This window comes from Lithobates pipiens, unplaced genomic scaffold (assembly GCF_037356315.1).
Source record: "Lithobates pipiens isolate NorthernLeopardFrog02 unplaced genomic scaffold, aLitPip1_a1.2 Scaffold_19, whole genome shotgun sequence".
Taxonomy (NCBI): domain Eukaryota; kingdom Metazoa; phylum Chordata; class Amphibia; order Anura; family Ranidae; genus Lithobates; species Lithobates pipiens.
In genome coordinates, this window is record NW_027507764.1 from 519,904,763 (window position 1) to 519,924,182 (window position 19,420).

The 19,420-nt window shown below is 44.7% G+C and overlaps 8 pseudogenes; all 8 read right to left on the reverse strand.

Annotated features, from left to right (window-relative positions):
• Nucleotides 1-275: 275 nt before the first annotated feature.
• LOC143999195 (5S ribosomal RNA) lies at nt 276-394 on the reverse strand (annotated as a pseudogene).
• A 14,747-nt stretch (nt 395-15,141) lies between these two features.
• On the reverse strand, nt 15,142-15,260 carry LOC143998961 (5S ribosomal RNA; annotated as a pseudogene).
• A 323-nt stretch (nt 15,261-15,583) lies between these two features.
• Nucleotides 15,584-15,702, reverse strand: LOC143998837 (5S ribosomal RNA; annotated as a pseudogene).
• Nucleotides 15,703-15,801: 99 nt separating this feature from the next.
• Nucleotides 15,802-15,920, reverse strand: LOC143999512 (5S ribosomal RNA; annotated as a pseudogene).
• A 951-nt stretch (nt 15,921-16,871) lies between these two features.
• LOC144000002 (5S ribosomal RNA) lies at nt 16,872-16,990 on the reverse strand (annotated as a pseudogene).
• Nucleotides 16,991-17,150: 160 nt separating this feature from the next.
• Nucleotides 17,151-17,269, reverse strand: LOC143999536 (5S ribosomal RNA; annotated as a pseudogene).
• Nucleotides 17,270-17,588: 319 nt separating this feature from the next.
• Nucleotides 17,589-17,707, reverse strand: LOC143998434 (5S ribosomal RNA; annotated as a pseudogene).
• A 694-nt stretch (nt 17,708-18,401) lies between these two features.
• Nucleotides 18,402-18,520, reverse strand: LOC143999951 (5S ribosomal RNA; annotated as a pseudogene).
• Between the last annotated feature and the right edge of the window lie 900 nt (nt 18,521-19,420).

Below are 19,420 nucleotides of genomic sequence, written 5' to 3' on the forward strand. Positions count from 1 at the left end.
TCTTGGGAGTCAAAATATCGGCCCGAGATATGGATCCGGTTTGTTGTAGCCCTTAGGCCCCCGCAGGGACCTGCACAGAACTTTCTTCATAGCACATGTTTTATGTGACAAACCACCACTGGCAAAGGGAAAAATTAGGTGCCTCCCATATGGGAGGGGTTATATAGGGAAGGAATTCTCCTTAATTGGGGATTAACCAGTGTCCCATCACCAGAGGTGCCTATATAACTCATTATGTAATGATCCTGTGTCCCGTGATGTATGATCAAGAAATAAGCATACGGCACCTGGTATTCCCAGTCGGTCTTCCATCCAGTTACTAATCAGGCCCGACAATGCTTAACCTCCGAGATCAGACAAGATCGGGCACTTTCAAGGGGATGGGGCCATAGGCGATCTCTTTGGGCACTCTCAACCATCTTGACAAACGCCAACATGGTGATCTTGGGAAACAAGCTAAAAAAACCAAGTCAATGCCAACATTGGAGGCTAAGCAGGGTTGGGCAATCAGTTTACTTGCCTGAAATAGGCATCTCAGAACTGCCATCTGGCTGCTTCCCGGGTTTCCAACTCCTTCAACTAATCCCAGGAGACAATACTTCGCCTCCATCCTGGTGGAGGTTCCAAACACCCGATCAATGGTTCCTGTCACCTCCGTCCAGTAGCAGATCAACTTCGGGCATCTCCAAAACATGTGCATCATGTCTCCCCCCATGTTCCCGCACCGGGGGCAACTTGCGTCCGGCCGTTCGGCAAATTGAAAAAGTTTACGAGGAGCATAATAAGTTCTATATAATAAGAACAGATGTGACATCCTCTGAGAGGAGAGCCACAATTGACCACAGGCAGTATTCCTGTGGCCAATTATAGCTCAAGGGGGTTTAGTACACACCCCACACTATATAAGGCAGCCAGCGCGGCGGCCTTGTATAGTGTGTTGCGGCGGTCAGGGAAAGAGGACGATAGGCAGGGACAGTGTCTTTACTGCTTGGGAACCTAGCACTGTTACAGTGGGTGTTATGTGCCTCCTGCACAGTACACACCTGAAGCTACCCTTTATTACTGGTGTTCAATTTTTGCAATACAGGCATCTGCAGTGCAGAAGTTAGAGTGGGTGTTGTGTGCCTCCTGCACAGTATACACCTGAAGATACCCCTTATTGCTGGTGTTCTGTTTCTGTAATGCAGGAACCTAGCACTGTTACAGTGGGTGTTGTGTGCCTCCCACGCTTGTCCTTATTTTCGGCAGCTGGACGTGTTGAGCCACATCATGGCTTGGTCAGATGTGAAAGACCAAGCCCTCCTAATGCTCCTCATCCTCTCTCACCCAGGCTCAGGGTACTAGCCTGTGTTCTGTATACACTAGGCTTTCTTCTGTATACCCTATCCTCTCTTTATACTCTAGCCTGTCGTTTATGTACACTAGACTCTTTGTTTACCTCATAAATGGCAGTGTATATAGAAGGAAGGCTAGTTTATACAGAGAGGCTAAGGTATACAGAAGGTAGGCTAGAGAATAAAGAAGACAGGCTAGTGTATACAGGACACATGCTAATGTATAGAGAAAACAGGCTTGGTTATAGAGAGAGACTGAGACTATTATATTCAGAAGAAAAGCTAGTGTATAGAGAGAGGCAGGCTGGGGTATACAGAGAGGCTAGTGAATACAGATAGGGTGATGTGTACAGAAATGCTAGTGTAGACAGAGAGGCTATAGTATACAGTTATTCTGGGGTATACAGAGAGGCTAGTTTAAAGAGAGGCTAGTGTATACAGAATACAGACTCGTGTATGCAGATAGGCTTGAGTATACAGAGATGCTAGAGTAAACAGTGAGGCTGGGGTACACAGAGAGGCTAGTTTAAAGAGAGGCTAGTATATACAAAGATGTTGGTGTATAGAGAGAGTCGAGTGTATACAGATAGGACAGTGCATATAGAGAGACTAGTGTATACAGAAGACAGGCTTGGGTATACATCCAAGCTGACAGTGTATACAGAAGCCTGGGTAGTGTATACAGAGAATCTAGTGGATACAGAAGACAGGCTGGTGTATTCTAGCTAGTTTTTAAAGTCTAGTGTAAACAGAAGACAGGCTGTGGTATACAGAGGGTTTAGTGTATTCAGAGAGTCTGGTGTATAGAGATGCAAGGGTGTACAGAGAAGCTAGTATATATAGAAGACTACAGCATACAGAATAAAGGCTAGTGAATACAGAATAAAGGCTGGCTTCTACGGAGAGGCTAGTGTATGCAGAACACTGTCTAGGGTATAAAGAGAGGCTAGATTATACAGAGAGGCTAGTGCATACAGTGAAGCTATTTTATATAGAAGCCTGTTTAGTGTATACAGAGAAGCTAGTGTGTACAGAATAAAGGCTAGAAAGGCTATAAAGAGAGACAAGTGTTTACAGAGGACAGTTTGGGGTATAGAGAGATGCTAGTTTACACAGAGAGGGCATACAGAAGACAGAAGACGGGCTAGTGTATTCAGAACATAGGCTAGGTATTCAGAGAGTCTAGTGTATACAGTCGGCGAGTGTGTAAATAAGACTGGCTAGTTTACACAGTGTTTATAGAGATGCAAGGGTGTACAGAGAAGCTAGTATATATAGAAGACTACAGCATACAGAAGAAAGGCTAGTGAATACAGAATAAAGGCTAGATTATACAGAGAGGCTAGTGCATACAGTGAAGCTATTTTATATAGAAGCCTGTTTAGTGTATACAGAGAAGCTAGTGTGTACAGATGAAAGGCTAGACAGGCTATAGAGAGATGCTAGTTTATACAGAGAGACTAATGTATACAGAAGACAGGCTAGGGTATACAGAAGACGGGCTAGTGTATTCAGAAAATAGGCTAGTGTATACCGAAGACAGGCTTTTGTATGCAGAAGACCGGCTAGTGTATACAGAGAAACTAGTGTATAACAGAGTGTATATAGAAGACAGGCCAGGGTGTAAAGAAGACAGAGTAATGTATACAGAAACAGAAAACATGCTCGTGTATATAGAGAGGCTAGTGAATTTAGAGGGTAGGCTAAGTGATAACAATAGAAAATCTTGGATATACAGACACATTTCATCATTTCATCTAGTTCGCATCTCTAATGGAGTTTGTCTCATTGCCATGTTATGCCTTTTCATTCTTATGCTAAATATAGACTACACGATTTTAATCACCCACATCAAGCATGCAATAAAACTATCATACATCAAAATAAACCATGTACTGCCAAAACAATAACGGCCAATAACTTAGAAATAGGGAGTACTATCTCAAAACCAGTTAAATCTATTCACTTCGATGAGGTCTACCGCTAATTGTACGGTAATGCAAAATGTTCACAAAACCATCCATTTGCTACCAGACATGCTGCACATATTATGAGTAATGTAACTATCGCTCGCTAACGATGTAAAAAGTTTTATTGCTTTTCTGACATTAACCGAGTATCTCTGACATTAACTGAGTATCTCTCTGCACTAGGATCATTGCACAGTTAAAACACAGTGACAAAACATTTCTTTTTACCGCAGCAAAATGTGAGAAAAGCAGTGTAAGCCGTCTTTCTGCCATATGCTTCAGAAAATTAATGTACCGCTTTTAAATCCATATCAATTCCACATTCTAATGTAAACTGTCTAAAATTTTAACATTTACTGATAGCAATTACTGATATTACATTATGATTATACCAGTGGAAATGGACCGCGTAATGGAATTGTCAAATTAATCATAATCTCAGAGTTAACTTAGCTGATAAATTTACGATTTACTCAACGATTTAAACTTAGATTGTTTCAGGCTAAGTCAATTTAATCTTAAATAATTTATACTATATTCTACTGTACTCCTAAATAATGTACTGTTTTTCTGTATTTTAGCCGTGCTCATATTTCGTGTTATGTTGCTATTCCGACAATCGGCCTTAATGAGGATATTACTTTGCAACAATCTCTTGATCCCTTTTGTGTATTCACTTTATCTGTATTTATATTTACTGCCTCAATATACTTATTATTATTATATTATAGAGATTACTATCTCTAAATCATTGTAAACGTAACCATAGATATAATGTCTACAGCTAATTTTACGTTAAAGCAAAATTCACACAAAACCATCTTTTTAAAACCTTTTAAAGCCGGCACATTAAGAATAATGCAACCATCTCTCTACCCCTATGGAATAGGATTCTCTTTCTGACTCTATTTAGTATATTACTTCAACTGTCACACTGATAACCATTTGTAACACATAACACTGGCAACACATTTTTTAAAAGCAGCAAAATGCGAGAAAGTGGTTGCAGTAGCAAAGGATAGCAATAAAGTTTGATTACATTAATAACACATAATGCAACTATTTTACATTCACATCAAGCATACATCCTATTGTAAACTGTCTATCACTATTAATTTTCAGGGTTACTGATACATTATGCGGATAACCAGTGGAAACGGAGAAAAGTCAGTGTAAGCCGTCTTCGTGCGTAACAAAATTAATGGAACGATTTACACGTTGGAATTTACAAGCTACGTTAATTTACTCTTAAATAATGTATACCCTTTAGCTGCTTAGCTCACACTTTGCTGTATGTAGCCGCGTTAACTGTATTAATGGTTTCATGTAAGTAACCAATGGGGATTGACATTTCATGTCTATCTCACATCTCTAATGCAATTTGTCTCTTTAAAATTTCATACTTTTCCGGTTATTATACTTTCTCATCCTTAAAGACAAGTTGCTGATATTTTATGATTACAGCAATCATCTCATCTAATTGCTAGTCCGATATTCTAACTTGGTATTACTTTGCAAGGCTCTATTGAACAATGTAAAGGTAAGCTAGATATTTTGTGTATTTCCACTTAAACTCGACCTGTTTATACTGTCTCAATATTATCCTTTCTAATTTTGCTAAATTAGATTATAGGGTTTGCTATGTCTAAATCCACCTTTATTACGTATACTGCTACTTTTAGGATAATACAAAACCATCTTTTGCTTCTTTACACGCTTCACATATTAAGAGTAATGCAATGCTACCGATGTGAACAGTTCAATTGCTCTTCTTACATTTAGCTGGTATCTCTCTGCTATAGGAAACTGAATTTGTATTACAACGATAACTCATCTAATATCAGTCCACTCAGTGCTACCGGGATAACTTTTTCATTTAGAGTAATGAAATGATTTCTCAGTCATTTTGAAGCTACTGCAAAAAACGCTTCCGATCTCTTTTCAACTGCAATACTTAAGCTCTGCAATATAAAGGAATATTTAGCTGCTTAGCTCAAACTTTGCTGTACGTAGCCGTGTTAACTTTATTAATGGTTACCAATGGGGATTGACATTTCATCTCTAATTCACATTCACATTTCTAATGCAGTTTGTCTTTTTGCCATGTCATCCTCTGCCAGTTATTTTCCTTTCTTATCCTTATGCTATATTTGGGGTATATTTACTACATTATTAAAGACACGTAATGAACCCGATTGATAAAAACCTACACACGTCGTTGCTGTCATTTCCTGTATTTCCACTTAAACTCGACTTGTATATACTGTCTCAATATTAATCTGTGTTATTTTGCTATATTTATTATTAGAATAACCAGATTACGATCTCTATATCCTGGTAAACCAACTCACACAAAACCATCTTATGTCTACCTTACACGCAGCAATAAATATTAAGATATTAACATTTAACCGGTATCTCTCTGCAATAGTAAACGGAATGGGTAGATCACTCATCTAATATCAGTCTTCTCAGTGCTACCGGAACAACTTTTACATTTAGAGTAATGCAACGATTTCTCAGTTTTATGAAGCTACTGCAACTAACGCTTTGGATTTCTTTCCTGTTAAATTACGCTCTGCAATATTAAGCCATGTAAATTGTCCTATTGGTCTACTAACAATGCTATGTATAATAATACAAATCTTTCAAAAGCAATATCGTCTCACTACAATACTTACACTCTGCATAATAAATATGATTAATGCGACTAATGCTAATAATAAAGTCGTCTAAAACTCGGCTATAGGTAGAGAATAAAACTATCTTACATCAAAATAAACCATGTACTGCCAAACCAATAACGGCCAATTACTTAACGTCTATCAGTCAATGACTTAACAAAATAAACTTAGCACTCTTTTGCTCTATTTTTTATATATGTAGTTCTCTACATTAACTGTCACATTGATATCACCACTGACAACACACTACTGACCTTTTAACAGCACCAAATATGAAAAAAGCACTGTAACTCTTTACATGATTTAGATGTAGTTGCATTAGCAAAAAATAAAATCATGTCTTCTGTACACGCTAGCCTTTCTGTATACAGTAATCTTTATGTGTACACCAGTCCCTCTATATAGACTAGCCTCTCTGTCTTCTGTATACACGTGCCCGTAACCTATATACACTAGCCTGCCTTCTTTTTACAATAGTCTCGGTGTCCCAGCCTCTCTGCATACACTAGCCTCACTGAATTCCCCAGACTCTCTTCTGTATACACAAGCCTATCTGTAAACAATAGCTTGTCATCTGTACACACTAGCCTCTCTGTATACACTAGCCATTCTTCTGTATACACCAGGCTCAGGGGAATAACATTAGCCTATCTGTATTACCTTGTTTGACTTTTCTGATTTCTGTTTCTTTTCTAGGGTCTACCTCGCCGTATACCCAAGCCAATCTTATTACCCCAGCCTCATTCCAATTATAATAGCCTCACTGTATACCCCAGGCAGTCTTGTGTTGGGTTTTTTCAGTCTGCTCAGCCATCTTCTTGTAGGGTTCTTCGGGTCAGCCCTTGCTCCCTTTTCCCCACGTATCCTCTCATTCACAAGAAGTTCATTCTCATGTCTGGGTTACCTTGGGCATCAGGCTCATCCTATCCTTCACGGGACATTCATTTGGGTTTGCGTAGCTTGCAGGCTCTTAAGGGGTTCCTTCTCATCTTCAGGTCAAGAGTCGGTGGGTTCTACTCTCACAGCGGTAACTTACAGTTGGCGTTTGGGCATATGTCATTTTATGGATGGGATCTTTACCTTCCCTTTTCCACCTATTCTTGTGTTTTTTTGCCCTCTTTTCAGGCATACTGACCATCCAGGCCATGACAATCCTCAGGCCTTGGTTCTTAACCACTACAATACAGGGCACTTTCGCCCCCTTCCTTCCCAGCCCAATTTTCAGCTTTCATCGCTCTAGCGCTTTTAGTGACAAGTGCGCGGTCATGCTACACTGTACCCAAATGAAATTTTTATCATTTTGTTCGCACAAATAGAGATTTATTTTGGTGGTATTTATTCACGACTCCGTTTTTTATTTTTTGCGATATAAGCGCAAAAAAGCGGAAATTTGGAAAAAAAACAATATTTTCTTTTTTCTATTTTAAAAGAAATCCAATAAAATCAAATTTTGTCATAAATTTAAGCCAAAAAGGTATTCTGCTACATGGTTTTGGTAAAAAAAAATCCGTTAAGTGTATAATAATTGGTTTGTGTGATCACGGACATATGTACGCAAATGATCATGTACATATGTGTGCAGGTGATCACGTACATATGTGTGCACATAATCATTGGGACAAGTGATTTTAGTGGGACATATGTGGGGGACATGTTTTTATTATTAGGGACATGTGTTTTTATTTTTTGGGGACATGTATGTTTTGGGGACATGTGTGTTATGGGGACATATGTGGGGACTGTGTTTACACTGTGTGGTGTGTTGTGTGTTTACACTAGACTGAAGATCAGTGAGTAAAAAGCTGTAAAAAACAGCTCATACTCACTGATCATCAGCCGGCTGCAGCAATCTACTCTCCTCTCCTCAGCGATGACTTCTGTGTGAGGAGAGGAGGAGCCGATTGCCTAGCAACCGGCTGTTTGTTTACATCACATGATGGCCGTGATTGGACACGGCCGTCATGTGATCAGGAGGGCCAATCACAGAGCCCTGATTGACATTCCTGAACGTCCTATCAGAAGTAGACGGCTCCCACCCGGCCGTATATGTGCATTGGCCGGGTGGGAAGTGGTTAAGTAATATCGCATTTCCCACTTGAAGACTCCGATTACAAGTGGGAAGGCTGGCCGCAGGCCAACCCGTATTTGTGGGAGGTGTCTGAGGGACTATTAAACCCTCCTCCTCTGTCAGGGCCAGGGTTGGTGTTTTCTAGGGAGAGAGAGACCGGGTTACACAGACTTGCTAGTGTATACAGACGGAATAGTGTATACAGAAGACCAGCAAGTTTATACAGAGAGGCTAATGTGTACAAAAGACAGGCTAGATTATACAGAAGAACGTACTGGATATGCAGAGATGGAGGCGAGGTTATACAGAGGGAGAGGCTGTTTTACACAAAGAGGCTAGTGTGTGCAGACTTGCTAAAGTATACGGACAGACTAGTGTATACAGAGAGGCTATTTTAAACAGAGAGATTAGGGAAAACAGAGAGGCTAGTGTACAGAGACAAGCTGACAGTGAGGCCGGGGTATAATGAGAAGCTAAGTTATACAGTAGACAGGCTAGTTTATATAAAAGACAAAATTGGGTAAACAGAATACAGGCTGGGGTATAATGAGAGGCAAGATTATACATAGAGGCTAGGGTATAAAGATGTATACAGAAAGGCGGGGTATACCGAGAGACTATGTGTATAAAAGACAAGCTAGGGACGGACTAGTGTATACAGAAGACCGGCTAGTTGATACAGAGAGGCTAGATTATACAGAAGAACATCCTGGGTATGCAGAGAGCTCAGCTTCAAGGGATGGCCAACGTGAGTAATATGAGTGAGACTCCTCACCCCCCCCCCACCTACCAGATCTGACTTTCATCCCCTTGCCCTCTCTGCCCCGGTCATCTGGTGGCAGTTTTATGCACTCCCTGGCCCCCACCCATTCATAATCCTTACCGACCTTTCCTTCCGCTGCTCACAGGAACACACTGGAATACTTGTCTAATTAACCAACTTGTACAAGACACCGCTATCCTCCTGTCTGACACCGGTCCCCATTGGAGGCGTTACCCCTCACTGTTTGGGTGGTCCCTGCCTCCCCCTGGATGCTCCACATATACCCCAAAGACATTGTCGGAGGGGCACCACTTGACAGGTGGCATCTCCCATTGGAGGAAGGGATGATGGCCCCAACCCCTTGGCAGCAGGTTCTTTCATGTACAGACCAGGGCGGCTCATCTTCCCTTCTGGAGTCTTGACCTTAGAGGGGGGAGTTGCACTTTGGGGGGTCTGAGTGATACCTAGTGCGCTGTACTGGAAGGGCTTGACATTCCCGCATATGTGTCCCCTCTCCCTGGTTGCGCCCCTCGTCCCCCCCTCTGGCCCCCACCTACTCTTTGCCGACATTGCCTTCTGCAGCTTTCGGGGACACCCTGGATGACTTATTTATTGAGCCTATTGGTGCGAGACACTGCTTCCCTCCAGTTTGACTCTGGACCCCCCTGGAGGATTTACCCCTTACTGTTTTGGCGGTCCCAGCCTCCCTCTGGATGCTCTACACAGCCCCCGATGGTGATGCAGGAGAGACACTAATTGGCGGGCCCCAGAACTGCTGCTCGGGTGAAGTCTCCCGTTGGATGGAGGGATGGTGGCCCCAGCCCCTTGCCTGCCGGATTCTCCATGCACTGACCAGGGCTGCTCCTCTTTGATCTTCATGTGGTGACCATGGAGGGGAGGAGTTGAAACTTATGGGGTCCGGGTGGTTGCTGGTGTGAGCACGCTAAAGGACTTGACCTATCCGCATGTTTGTCCCCTCTCCTTTGCTGCCCCTCCTTCCCTCCCCCTTCCCTCCCTTACCTCCTTCCCTTCCCTCCCCCCTTCCCTCCCCCCTTTCACTCCCCCTTTCCCCCCTTACCCCCCTCTTTCCCCCCCTTCCCTCCCCCTTTTCCCCCGGGGCGTGGATGGAGGAGAGGGGGTAAGGAGAGGACAATCTGCCAAAGAGAGAAATACATTTGTTTGGGGGCTGCATGTACTTTTGGGGTATGGGACGGGGGGTGGTGGATCCCATTCTGTGATGCCTTTTCTGTTGTGACGGGCTCCCTCGTGCATGCCTACATTTAGGGCGAGCTGAGGAGACCCCTCAGTGCTGACAGTTCTATGCTCTACCTCTGTTTTAATTATACTATTGTTTTTTGGTTCTATGATGTTACTGATTGTCTTTTATTTGCATACCGGTATCAGACATGACATTTACCACTGCCGGGACTGGGGGGACTGGGATCCGGGGGCTCCCTCTCCGACCTGTCTACCCACCAACCCAAGTAGGACGGCGCTTTAAACCCAGTGTACATCTGGTAAACGCTATAGCATAATTGTGCTGTTTTAGTATACAATTCCTGTACTGTTGAGTGCGGACAACCCTTAATTTCCCTCTCCCCCTGGGGTTGAGGTGCCCGGCCTCTTTTTCCCCTTACCTTTCCTTCCATTTGCCCTTCCTTTTTCCCCCTTAGTTCCCGCCATCCATTACCTACCCAATACCTACCTTGGTTCAACTTTCTTTGCTTTTCTCGGACGTCCCCCTTCCCCTCCCCGAGGAGCGATGGCAGACTCAGTCAAGGTCACCTCTCTAAACGTTAAGGGACTGAACTCCTCTGAAAAACGGTGGATCCTCCTGTGAGAACTGAAGACTTCCTGTACTGATGTGGCCTTTATACAAGAAACACATTTTAAAAATACTAGCCTCCCCTTTCTACGGTCAAGATCCTTCGCTAAGGTCTACCACTCTACTAACCCCTCCTCTAAGACCAAGGGAATCTCCATTCTGATCTCTAGCAGGCTCCCCTCGGTTCTCCAGGATTCTCTGGTGGACCCTGGGGGCCGATATCTTTTTCTTAGGGGCCACATTGGAGAGCTCCTTTTTACATTTGCCACTGTGTACGCTCCCAATGATCACCAAGACACATTCCTCAGAACTACCCTGCACAGATGATGTGACTTTCGGGAGGGCCAGTTGATATTAGGTGGGGACTTTAATGTCCCCTTTCGCCATCGGTTGACACTTCTGCCTCTTGCTCCTCGCTCCTCATTTACTCTAGAAAGCGGATTACTAAGTGCTTACTGAATGACCAATTAGTTGATATCTGGTGTCTGCAACACTCCGGGGAAAGGGACTACTCTTTTTGCTCTTCCCCTCACAAATTATACTTGAGGATAGACTTCTTCTTGATTCCACATGACCAACTGCACTTGGTGAGCTCTTCCTCCATCGGCCATATTACTTGGTCTGACCACGCTCCTGTAGCCCTTACCTACACCCTCTCTAGGAACCCCTCACCTAGGACTCTATTCTGGCACCTTAATGAGAGCCTCCTCCAGATACCGGAAGTTTTAGCAGATGTGACCAGGGAATTGGACCTTTATTTCCAAGAAAACTAAACGCAGGACTGCGACCCGGGGATAATTTGGGAGGCTCACAAGTCAGTACTCCGCAGGGTACTTATCAGGCACGGGGCACGCATCAAACGAACACGGAAGGAACAAATTGCTAATCTGTTTTGTGAACTTGCCTCTGTGGAAGCGAAACATAAACATGCCCCCTCACGGACCTTAGAGATTGAATTGGGGACACTCCGTACCCAGATTACTGACCTACTCCATTATAAAGCGAAAGCAGTACTCCAGTTTTGTCGTAAACTGATGTAGGAATCAGGGGACAAATGCGGAAAAATCTTTGCCAGGTCAGTAAAGGAGTTGAAATCTGCCTCTTACATACAACAGTTGATAGATGAGAATGGCCAGAGGGGCTCTACCCCAACCCAAATAGCCAAAGTCTTTGAAAAATGCTACTCTGATCTCTACAACCTGCCCGATTCAGGGTCCGGACAGGACAATATAGACAGATATGTAACCGGTTCTGGTCTACCAACCCGATCACACTGGAAGAAGTCCAGATGGCCGTGGGACCTCCGAAGGTGGGTAAGGCTCCGGGCCCTGACGGATATACCGCACAATACTATAAGACCTTCCTCCCTATTCTCGGCCCGCGCTTGGTGAATTTATTGAATACTCTGAGCTTGAATGGGGATTTTCCTGAGCATACCCTTAGAGCCCACATCTCGTTGATACCTAAGGAGGGCAAAGACCCGGGCCTATGTGGGAGCTACAGACCAATTTCCCTCCTAAATTCGGTCCTAAAACGATTCTCTAAAATCCTCGCCACGTGATTGGCACAGCACTTGCAGTCCCTTATACATATTGACCAGTTAGGTTTTATTCCCACCAGGGAAGATAGGGACAACACCATTAAGGTGCTTACCCTGGTCCATAAAGCAAAGTCATCTGGGACCCCTTGTCTTTTCGTGAGTACTGATGCCGAGAAAGCTTTTGATCGGGTCAAATGGACATTCATGTTCTCGGTCCTTCGCCATATAGGTCTGAGTGAACGGATGTTGGCATGGATAAGTAAGATATACTCACGCCCTTCAGCTCAACTCAAAGCGAATGGGGTGCTCTCATCTCCCCTTGACATCGGGAATGGGACCAGACAGGGTTGCCCCCTGTCGCCCCAGTTATTCGCACTGTCATTGGAACCCTTTCTCTCCACAATTCGACAAAACTCAGACATAACGCGACTCCAAATCGGTACTATTGACATCTGCCTACGTAGATGACATGCTGTTCTCGTTGACGAATCCCAGAGTTTCCTTGCCAAATCTCCTTAGGGAATTCCAGATATACGGGATACTTCTTGAAATCAGAGGCCATGGGGGTCGAAGTCCGCCTGCAAACGTTACTAGACTTGTAGTCCAATTTTCGATTTAAATAGACCCATACAGCCCTTAAGTACTTAGGTACTTACATTCCACAGGACAGCGCGCGTACGTTTATGTTGAACTTCCCCCCACCCCTTGTCACTAAGATCCGCAGTTTGCTTCACGGGTGGCATTCTGGCCTCCATTCCTGGTTCAGGAGATGCAATCTCATTAAAATGAACATACTCCCTAAATTTACCTATCTTTTCCAAGCTCTCCCGATCCAGATTCCAGTCCCGTTTTTTAAGCAAGCTCAATCCCTGCTCACTCAATTTAACTGGGCCCACAAAAATCCCAGACTTAAGTGGTCACAGCTGACATTGTCTAAACAACAGGGAGGGTTGGTTCTCCCTGACTTGCGATGCTACTACCTGGCCTCCCATCTGGGGCGTGTATTGGACTGGAATGGAAACAAACTTTCTAAGCTCTGGGTGCTACTAGGACAATCTCACTCCCAAATTCCGCTAAGAAGCACCATGTGGTGCTATAAGGATTTACCCACAGAATTGACGTCACATCCCACTATAGGGGCTTCATTGAAAGTCAGTCACCTGATCGCTACCCAAAACACACTCACGTCTTTGACTTCCCCCCTATTCCCTATACGTGGCCATCCGAACTTGGAACCGGGGACCCACTTAGAAATTCCAACCTAGACCATGCGTCTAAATTCGTCATTGATGGAAAATGACCTTCTTTCTCAACCCTAACAGATCCGACAGAGCTTTTCCAAATGCCTTTTTGGAGAGCGCGCAACAACATCATTTTTTCCATTCCATCCCCAATACTCAAACTTTCGCACGCCCTCAGACGGAGTTTGAGACTCTATGCAGGAGCGAAGGCCCTTTGGTCCACATTCTCTCTCAAACAGATCACCCACACTTAACCTGTCTGTCCAACTGGGAAAAGGACCTTAATTGCTCGTTTTCCCCAGCACAGAGACAACGCATTATCACTTTGGCTCTCAAAACCTCGCTGTGCACGAAGATACAGGAGACAAATTTTAAACTTCTCACCAGGTGGTATTTGACACCATCAAAGCTGCATAAATAATTCCCCTCTTCCTCGAACATATGCTGGAGGTGTGGAGAAGAAGAGGGCACGTTGATCCACATTTTTTGGTCCTGCCCCAGCTTGGTGGACTTCTGGACAGAGATCCGATGCATAACACAAAAATTCACAGACTTCTCCATCCCGGAAGAGGCTGCATTCTTTCTCTTGCACCATTCACAGATTCCCATTAAGAAGTACAAAAAAAATAAATTTTACGGCATGTGATAAATGCGGCGAAATCCTGCATCCCTCTCTATTGGAAAAAATGTTCCCCCCCTTTCATTACTCACTGGCTTAGGAAAATAGAGGACATTAAAAAAAATGGAGGACTTGATCCTCACATCACAAGGTAAACAAGAATTTTTTAAACAAACCTGGGACATCTGGAATACCTTTATATTCTCGCTGGAAGGATGTCGCCTGCTATCACCTTAATGCTCTGAGCTTTCCTTGACTGGCCCCTTGGACAGTGGCTGCCATTGTGTCTCGTCCCCTCTTCTCCTTTCCTGATCTTTCACCCCTTCTCTTTTCTGCCTTCCTCCCCTATCTCTCACCCCCTCCACCCACTCTCTCTTTTAGAAAAAGTGGAAAATTGGGAATGACGGCCCCACCCCCCCCCCCCTCTGGATGGATTATGCCGGAGGGACCTGGGGTTTGTGTGACCCTGGATCTTGGTACAGTACTTTATCCGTGCCTTGAATCATTATGATTGATGGAAGGCAGACTCACAGTTGCGAATATACCTGTATCAAGTATTGTTCAGCTGCTTTTTGCTCTGTATTTCTCTGTTGCATTATGTACTCGGGGGACCGTCTTCCCCTGTTTGGAGAAAAAATTATATTTGAAAAAAAAAAAGAAGCCTACGACACCTGGTATTCCCAGGCGGTCTCCCATCCAGGCATTAACCAGGCCCGACCCTGCTTAGCCTCCAAGATCAGACGAGATGGAACAGATTCACGGGGATGTGGCCGTAGCCAATAACTTCAGGCACTCTCAACTCTCTTGACAAACGCCAAGATGGTCACCTTGGGAAAGAAACAAAAAAAAAACAAGTCAACACCAACAACATAAAAAGAAGTCTACAGCACCTAGTATTCCCAGGTGGTCTCTCATCCAGGTATTAACAAGGCCCGACCCTGTTTATTCTCTGAGATCAGACGAGATCTGGTGCTTTCAGGGTTATGTGGCCATAGGCAAGCTCTTCAGGCACTCTCAACCCTCTTGACAAACACCAAGATGGTCACCTTGGTAAACAAACAAAACAAAAACAAGTCAACGCCAACAACATAAAAAGAAGCCTACAGCACCTAGTATTCCCAGGTTGTCTCCAATCCAGGTACTAGCAAGGCCCAACCCTGTTTAGCCTCTGAGATCAGAGGAGATCGGGCGCTTTCAGGGTTATGTGCCCATATGCAATCTCTTTGGGCACTCTCAACCCTCTTGACAAATGCCAAGATAGTCACCTTGCGATACAAGCGAAAAAAGACAGGTCAATGTCAACAACATAAAAAGAAGAATACGGCACCTGGTATTCCAACGCCATCTCCCATCCAGGTACTAACTAGGCCCAACCCTTCTTAGCCTCAGAGATAAGAAGAGCTAGGGCTTTTTCAGGGTTATGCTGCTGTAAGCGATCTCTTTGGGCACTCTCAACCCTCTTGACAAATGCCAAGATGGTCACCTTGGGAAACAAGCGGAAAAAAAAACAAACGAATCAACGCCAACAACATAAAAAGAAGCCTACAATAACTGGTATTCCCAGGTGGTCTCCCATCCAGGTACTAACCAGGCCTGACTATTCTTAGCCTCCAAGATCAGACAAGATTGGGTGCTTTCAGAGTGATGTGGCCATAGGCAATCTCTTCAGGCACTCTCAACCCTCTTGACAAACACCAAGATGGTGACCTTGGGAAACAAGCTAAAAAAAACAGGTCAACTCCAACAACATAAAAAGAAGCCTACGACACCTGGTATTCCCAGGCGGTCTCCCATCCGCGTACTAACAAGGCCTGACTCTTCTTAGCCTCCAACATCAAATGAGATCGGGTGCTTTCAGGGTGATGTGCCCGTAGGCAATCCCTTCAGGCACTTTCAACCCTCTTGACAAACGCCAAGATGGTCACCTTGGGAATCAAGCAACAACTTAAAAAAAAAGCCTATGGCATTGAGAAATCCCAGGCGGTCTCCCATCCAGGTACTAACCAGGTCCCAACCCTGCTTAGCCTCTGAGATCAAATGAGATTGGGCTCTTTCAGGGTGATGCAGCCATAGTAGATTTTTTTCAGGCACGCTCAACCCTCTTGACAAACGCCAAGATGGTCACCTTGGGAAGCAAACAAAAAATCAAGTCAACGCCAACAACATAAAAAGAAGCCTACAGCACCTAGTATTCCCAGGCGGTCTCCCATCCAGGTATTAACAAGGCACGACCCTTTCTAGCCTCTGAGATCAGAGGAGATTGGGTGCTTTCAGGGTGATGTGCCCATAGGCAATCTCTTTGGGCACTCTCATCCCTCTTGAAAAATGCCAAGATAGTCACCCTGGGAAACAAGCGAAAAAAAACAGGTCAACGCCAACAACATGAAAAGAAGAATACGGCACCTGGTATTCCAAGGCCGTCTCCCATTCAAGTACTAACTAGGCCCAACCCTTCTTAGCCTCCGAGATCAGAAGAGATAGGGTGCTTTCAGGGTGATGCTGCTGTAAGCGATCTCTTTAAGCACTCTCTACCCTCTTGACAAATGCCAAGATGATCACTTTGGGAAACAAGCGAAAAAAAACAGGTCAACACCAACAACATAAACAGAAGCCTGCGGCATCTGGAAAACCCAGGCGGTCTCCCATCCAGGTACAAACCAGGCCCAACCCTGCTTAGCCTCTGAGACCAGACGAGATTGGGTGCTTTAAGGGTGTTGCGGCCGTAGGCAATTTCTTTGTGCACTCTCAACCCTCTTGACAAATGGCAAGATGGTCACCTTGGGAAAAAAGGGAAAAAACACAGGTCAACGCCGACAACATAATGAGAAGCCTACGGCACCTGGTATTCCCAGGCTGTCTCCCGTCCAGGTACTAACCAGGCCCATCGCTGCTTAGCCTCCAAGATCAGATGAGATTGGGCTCTCTCAGGGTGATTTGGCCGTAGGCACTCTCTTTGGGCACTCTGAAGCCTCTTGACAAAGGCCAAGATGCTCACCTTGGGAAAAAAGCTAAAAAAAACAGGTCAAAGCCAACAACATAAAAAGAAGTCGACGGCATCCGGTATTCCCAGGCGATCTCCCAATCAAGACACTAACCAGGCCAGATCCTTCTATGGCACCTGGTCTTCCCAGGCAGTCTCCCATCCAGGTACTAACCAGGCCTGACACTGCTTAGCCTCTGAAATCAGATGAGATTGGGTGCTTTCAGGGTGATGTGGCCGTAAGCATTCTCTTCAAGACACGCCCAACCCTCTTGACAAACGCCAAGATGGTCGCCTTCAGAAACAAGCGAAAAAAACAGGTCAAAGCCAACAACATAAAAAGAAGCCTATGGCACCTGGTATTCCCAGGCGGTCTCCAATCCAGGTACTAACCAGGCCTGACACTGTTTAGCCTCCGAGATCAGACGAGATTGGACGCTTTCAGGGTGATGGGGCCTTAGGTGATCTCTTCGGGCACTCTCAACCCTCTTGACAAATGCCAAGATGGTCACCTTTGGAAACAAGTGAAAAAAAAAACAGGTCAAGGCCAATAACATAAAAAGAAGCCTACGGCACCTGTTATTCCCAGACGTTCTCCTATCCTGGTATTAACCAGGCCCAACACTGCTTAGCTTCCGAGATCAGACAAGATCGGGTGTTTTCAGGGTGATGGGGCCGTAGGTGATCTCTTTAGGCACTCAAGACCCTCTTTTTAAAAGCCAAGATGGTCACCTTGGGAAACAAGCGAAAATAAACAGGTCAACACCAACAACATAAAAAGAAGCCTACGGCACCTGGTATTCACAGATGGTCTCCCATACAGGTATTAACCAGGCCGTACACTGCTAGGCCTCTGAGATCAGATGAGATTGTGCGCTTTCAGGGTGATGTGGCCATAGGTGTTCTATTCAGACACTCTCAACCCTCTTGACAAATGCCAAGATGGTCATCTTGGGAAAAAAGTGAAAAAAAAACAGGTCAACGCCAACAACATAGACCCTGGCGGTCTCCCATCTGACCCTGACCCTGCTTAGCCTCTGAGATCGGGCGCTTTCAGGGTGATGTGGCCTTAGGCGAACGCTTCGGGACATACTCAAAACTCTTGACAGATGCTAAAATGGTCACCTTGGGAAACAAGCGAAAAAAAAACAGGTCAAAGCCAACAATATAAAAAGATTCCTACGGCACCTGTAATTAGGTATTATCCAGACCGGACCCTGCTTAGCCTCCGAGATCAGATGAGATCGGGCGCTTTCAGGGTGATGTGGCCGTAGGAGATTTCTTCTGGCTCTCTCAGCCCTCTTGACAAATGCCAAGATGGTCACCTTGGGAAACAAGCGGAAAAAAAAAAATGTCAACGCCAACAGCATAAAAAAAAGCCTACGGCACCTGGTATTCCCAGTCGGTCTCCCATCCAGTTACTAATCAGGCCCGACAATGCTTAACCTCCGAGATCAGACAAGATCGGGCACTTTCAGGGTGATTTGGCCGTAGGCACTTTCTTTGGGCACTCTCACCCTCTTGACAAACGCCAAGATGGTCATCTTGGGAAACAAGTGAAAAAAAACAGGTCAACGCCAACAACATAAAAAATAGAATTTTTATATACAGCTTACCTGTAAAATCCTTTTCTTGAGAGTACATCACGGGACACAGGAGCTTCATTACATAGTGGGTTATATAGGCACCTCTGGTGATTGGACACTGGTTAACCCCCAATTAAGGAGAATTCCTCCCCTATATAACCCCTCCCATATGGGAGGCACCTCAGTTTTGTAGCAAAGCAATAGGAAACCACGTAAAACCCAAGAGGGGTGAGAGCCCTGTGTCCCGTGATGTACTCTCAAGAAAAGGATTTTACAGGTAAGCTGTGTATAAAAATCCTATTTTCTTGATCATACATCAGGGGACACAGGAGCTTCATTACATAGTGGGATGTCCCAAAGCAATGCTCAGATTGAGGGGAGGGAGACACAGATCATAATATATAGACCGCCAAGGACCGGAGGACCTAAACTGCAGCCTGCAGTACACTGCACCCAAAGGCGATATCCTCTTGCCCTCTGACATCCACCTGATAGAATCTGGTGAATATGTGGACTGATGACCAAGTTGCAGCCTTACAGATCTGAGCCAGGGAGGCCTGGTGATGCACTGCCCAAGAAGCACTTCCAGCCCTAGTTGAGTGCGCTTTCACTTGAAAAGGAGGGATCTTCCCTTTAACACTATAGGCCTGAGAAATAATCTGTCTAATCCACCATGAGAGAGTGGATTTTGATGCCACCTGACCCTTCCTAGGGCCTTCCGGCAAAATAAATAAGCAATCAGTTTTCCTTATCTGTGCAGTTGCCTGAAGATAGATACTGATTGCCCTTACCACATCCAAAGTGTGCAAA